Genomic DNA, 5869 nt, shown 5'->3' on the forward strand with positions numbered 1-5869 from the left:
CTACTAGGTAGATCAAAGAACAATCTGTGAATTCAGGCCGATGAGGCGTTTCTCTTCTGGCATTGTATCTCCCCATTGTATTCCATATGGAACCCTTTACATCTCTGTCTTTGCTACCAGTAGCAACTGAGGATGAATGTCTCTCACCTGTCAGAATTTGTTAACTTGATCAGTTTACATGCCCCGTGGGAACTGGCAAGGGATACTGATGGGTCGCTAACCCATCGGAATTAGCTGCCAGCTATCCCAGACGTGCTGATGGATGGATGAGACATAGCAGATGAGAAATGACAGCTTTCTGCTTCAGCAATGAGAAAAGATGGGAGCTGGAGAAAGGGGAGACTGGTGGTGGGTGGGGGGGAACTCAGATGGAAACATGGGGATAAAATCATCTGGAGCCATCCTTTCCTGATTTCCCTTTCCTCTGTTTTCCTCCACCCTCTATTTTTTTTTCTGGCTCTCTACTACTGAAGTCAACAGGAATTTTGGAGCTTTACTAGGGCCAGGATTTAATCTTTGTCTGTTTCTTGTTTTGCATCTGTTTCATTTTTCTTTCTTGCCTTAGAGCATTTCTGTACATTTGCCCATTGATCCACAGTTCAGCAAAGAGCATAAAGAAAACATTGCTTCTTCCTTTGGTTTGGTGGGAAGTTTCAATTGCTCCTCTTCTTCCCAAGGCATAACACAGGTAACGGGATTTGATGTGATTTGCCCAATTACAACAATTTGTCTTCCCATATATTTTGAGCAGGAGGATCAATTGCTCTGCTTCATGACATGGAAATGGGGGAGTAATGCTGTGCATCCAGGTTGATGCCTGAAGCCCCGATGCTGTTCTAGTGACCTTCTTTCTTCAGCAGAGAGCAAGGAGAAATGTCACAGAGCCTGCCAAGAATATCCATCTTGTCAGCAGCATCCCCAGCACATACCTTACTGTGCCTGACTGATGCATGCTGTCACTAGCACATCTAACTTCTTGTGTCACAGGAGCCAGAGAGGAGGAGGAACTGGCAGCGGTGGGAGCATGGGAAAGCAGTGCTATTCTTTTGGTGTTGAAAGTGATAAAAGAAAGACAAAGTGTTTAATTTTACAGCACCTGAAATCCAAGAGATGCTTACAATAAAGGTTTTTACTACTAAATTTACCCCAAGGAGTGTATTTTATAAGACTGGCCCAAATAAGAGTTTTGTGTTTCCAAAATTTTATGAAGTATTTTTTAGAATTTGAATTAACAGAGAAAAAAACCTCTATTTTGAACCCAAACACATTATAGCATCATCCAGTCAGAAAGAGGTAAAATGAACAAATATATAATATTTATAATATAAATATAAAATTAATCTATAAATATTATAAAACCAACAGATATTTTAAGGTTAATAATCGAATACATTACATGTAAATTAGGAAAAAACAGAAAGAAACCATAGCTTTAACAAAATAATTGATAAATCATTCACTTTTCATATTGTTGAGAAATAAGAATGGCTAATAATTCGTGCATTTTTTAAAAATAGCATTTAGCATATAGGAGGGAGGTATGGTCATTATGGAAGGAAAAAATATTTCATATTGGAGGGGTGGGATAAAATATGACTATATTTGTGGCAGGACACAAATGAGTGTCCTCTTATGCAGACAAACTTGAATTTTTCATTTAATAAAATGCATTTAGACAGCACCTGGGGAAGCAACTGTCTGCCCATAATTGCACACCAGGAACCAAATTTCTGTCACACATCACCAGGTTTTGCAAGTAACCCTGCTGGATAGATGCACTGAATTTACAAGTGTGTGAGGGCAGGAATTTAGCCAGTGACGTGTCCGAGGGCACTTTTCAGGCTGCTTTTCCGCTTCCTTCTTGCTCCAAATTCAGGCTGGACGTTAGTCAGGCTGGATGGTTGCCACCTCTGTCTTATCAAAGATCTGTTTTGACTGTCTCTAAAGCTGTGCAGGAGGCATGAAAATTGTCCTCTATGTCCAGCATATTTATGGCAACACTCTGGGCCCAGAAAGGGGCTGCAGTGACAAATGCTCTTCTGACACTCAGGAAAAAAATGAAGCGGTTTGAACTGCCAGCATTAAGAACAAATGCAGAATATATGCACCTAAACATTACCCTGCCTGACAGGTGGGGTAGCTCAAAGCTACGCAAGGTAAATAGCTTTGAACAGGCACTGCATTTTAAACCTACCTCAGCTCTGAACAGAGTTGGCTTTCTGTGATGAACAGACTAAATCTCTGCTTACAGGCTAATTTACAAATGTTTTGAATTACCTGATTGGTTTCACCTTGCTGGGGTGATGACCTCTGCTAGACCCTAGGTCTGCCTCCATGCCCACCCTGGCTGATCAACAGTAGATCTCTCACTGGGATCAGAGGTGAACAATTACAACAAATGAATGTCCCTAAGACAGGCATAGTCATATCTCCATTGAGCCGAAACTTTCCTTGCTGTGGGGGGAAAAATATCACATGCAATTTCACTGACAAAATCTGATATTTTCTCCCTGCCTCTGATACAATATTGCAATAGGCTTTTATAAACTTCATCCCAAGGTCAGTGCAGTAAATGAAACTAGCCCATCTGTAAGTGGAGCTGTTCAATTTTAGCTACATTTAACTCCATGACCATTCTGCAGAGGACAATCTCTTTGCTCCACTCACTGAAGAAGAGGGGGCGGGGAGCTCTGTTCCCCATCTCCTATCACTTAGAACAGAAAAATTGTTTCAAATTACTGTGAGAACTTTAATGGTCATTACTACCTACAGATGAGAAGTCCTATTAATAGAAATAAATGAGCTTAGAAGCAGAGTAATGCAGCTACAGCAAAGAAACTGATGGGAAGTAAAAAAGGGGGAAAAGGTAGCAAGGAACTTGATGGGAAGTAAAGAACATTTCTTTATATTGCTCAGATACATTTCCCTATACTACAAAAGTGTGACTAAAGCTTTTACTGAATCCAAACTGAACCTTACTGTCATCTTGGGAGGGATTTGGTTATGGCAGGAAACATCCATATCCATTAACATCCCCGCAATTATAACCTCAGATATGAGCAACAGTTGTGTCTTCCTCTGACAGCTAGTCATGTTCTATGTAGCTCATGTTCCTTAGTTGTCCAGGAAAGAAATGGTGGCTTTATTTATATTTTTGTTGTTATTGATGTTAATTATCTATATGCCATCCTTTTTTTACTTCAGGGAACACTCCACCCCCAACTCAAATACCTTCCTAAATTTGTTTATACCAGGGAGAGCAGGGCTGTGAGTCTTTATCCTAGACTCAACCAAGTAATACCTGATTGAAAACCTATGTAGTTCAGTAATCACTTCCATTATTTCTTACAGTGAAAGAAGAGGTACAGATGACATGATAAAAAGCATAGCTGAGATTCCACCTGGAAATTCAGTACAGCATTTAGGAAGAGGAGTTCAGAAGAGATCCATTAAAGGGTTACTGGGAGAACTGTGGAGTGATGAACATTATCAAAGAAGAGCAGACTAAAAAAGTTCAGTTTGTTTAGTCTAGCAAAATAAAGACTGAGAAGGGATATGGCTGTTTATGCTTTCTTTCAGGCCAGTCAAAAGCATGGTGCTACTGAAGTTCCAGGAAAAACACTGGGACAAGAACAAATGGGAGTAAACTCTCTTTTATACAGTCCTTTTATTCTGTGCTGCATTAAGAGGAGCACTGCCAGCAGGTCAAGGGAGGTGATCCTACCCCAGCTCTGGTGATGCCACACCTGGAATGCTGGTTTGGGGAGAGTTCAGGGCTCTCCAGTACAAAAGGGACATGGACATAATGGAGACAGTCCAGTGAAAGGCCACAAAGATGATTAAGGCTCTGGCGCATCTCGTAAGAAGAAGGGCTGAGACAACAGGGGCTATTTAGCATGGAGAAGACTCAAAGGGAGGAATCTTATCAATGTATAGATACATCTGAAGAGGAGCGCAAAGAAGAGGGAGCCAGGCTCTCTTCAGTGGTGCCCAGTGACAGGCCAGGAGGCAACGGGCACACACTGAAACATAGGAGGTTCCCTCTGAACACTGGGAAACACTTTTTCACTGTGAAGGTGACTGACTACTGGCACAGGTTGCCCACAGAGGTTGTAGAAGTTTCATCCTTACAAATACTCAAAAGCCATCTGGACATGGTCCTGTGCAACCAGGTGGCCCTGCTTGGGAAGGGGAGTTGGACCAGATGGGGTCCAAAGGTCCCTGCCAACCTCAATCTTTCTGTGCTTCTTTCTCAGGCTGGAAATGAATTGACTTGTACCCCTAGAGGAATGAATGGCTTTTTAAAAAGAAGACCAGAGGACTAAATTAAGCTAATTTTAAGAGTGAGCTTGATTGGGTTAGGTGACATAAAGGAGGGAACCTTTCCTGCTGACCCTACCAGACATGTGCCACTATACAGTCTTTAAACGTCATGGTGATGATAATATTTTATGGTAGTGGAAAGGGAAGGGGAAAGAAACAGTTCTGTACTCTTAACTCTTAAAAAGTAAGATCACAAGGTCCCAAAGGAGCTGATATCACCTACCTGTGGTTAATATAACTATTAAGTTATGTAAAGGGATTGATGTTAATTTAATAGAGATTTTCCATTTTTCTTTCAATTTTCTACTATGTATTAGTAGAAATCAGATGCTTTGCCTAAGTAAAAACAAAGTGCCACAGCTGGTTTGTAAAGTTATTTACAATTTAAATCAGTAGGCAGGCCCCAGTGAACTGAAGTAAAAGACAACCCTGCCATTATTCCCTCTACCCAGAAAGCTCTTGTCCCTCTTCATCTTTATGATTAGGAATGTCTGGTATGCAAGCATCACTTCAGCACAATCATGCAATTTTCTTGTGACTGCAAGTCCCAAATTGAGATTAAGGGCACTTGTGAGTAGGGAGTTGGCTCACAAACATTGTCCAGAGCATCACTAATTATTATGCATTTGCTAAGTGCAGGTGTGTGCCTTTCCACAGGTAGGAAAAGTGAGCCTTCAAGTGCCTTCAGTTAGCAAACAGATACTACATGCAGTCTGTCAAACACACAGAAGTGCTCAGACTCTGTCTTCAGAGGTGAGCCTTATGCTCAGTAGGGATGAATGGGAAAACTGTAAATATGAACAGACTGATTAGTGGCAGCAGCCTCTTGGAACAAAAGAGCCGCTTTCCTGTTAACCCTTCTGCACTTAGTCAAAGTCCCCTTGTTGGTTTACTTTCTGATTTGAGAGAGAAGCTGAACTTGGCTGACTACCATAGGAGAGACTTGGAACTGGGGCCTTGCCCCTGGGAGGAAGATGAGGGTGGGGAGGGAGGAGTACATCCACCAAGCTTGCTTACTAAGTAAGCTGAGCTGTGAACCATGCTGGCCAAGCCAAAATTCCTCCTTATGCAATTACTTTTTAGCGATGCCTGCAAATAAGCACTCCAGCCAAACGTGTTATCTTCATAAAGTATGCAGAAGGAAAGAAGCTCTTGCTTGAAAGAGATTAGAAAGGAAAACAGTACACACGGGCACGTCAGCAAAGTAAGGAAGCTGAGTGAGGCAAAGCCTTGAGAGAGGAGGTGGAATTGTGTTTATCAAAACATATGGAAGTCAGCTCAGTGTGCTGTCTCTTGAAGTCATCAGGAAGACTCACATTAGGTTGAGCAGGTTTCATCAGTTCCTGTAGAAGGTAGAAACAAGTGCAGAAGGTACTAATTAAGGTGCATAATAAGACTTATGATCTTTTGTTTAGAAAACAAAACACCCCATCATTTCTCCTCCCAGTTCTCTCCAGTCTGAAGAAAACATACCAAAAACAATAATCTCATAACTACCACCACCACCAAAATTAAAAACATACCAAAAATAAAAATCTCATAACTA

This window comes from Anomalospiza imberbis, chromosome 1 (genome assembly GCF_031753505.1).
Source record: "Anomalospiza imberbis isolate Cuckoo-Finch-1a 21T00152 chromosome 1, ASM3175350v1, whole genome shotgun sequence".
Taxonomy (NCBI): domain Eukaryota; kingdom Metazoa; phylum Chordata; class Aves; order Passeriformes; family Viduidae; genus Anomalospiza; species Anomalospiza imberbis.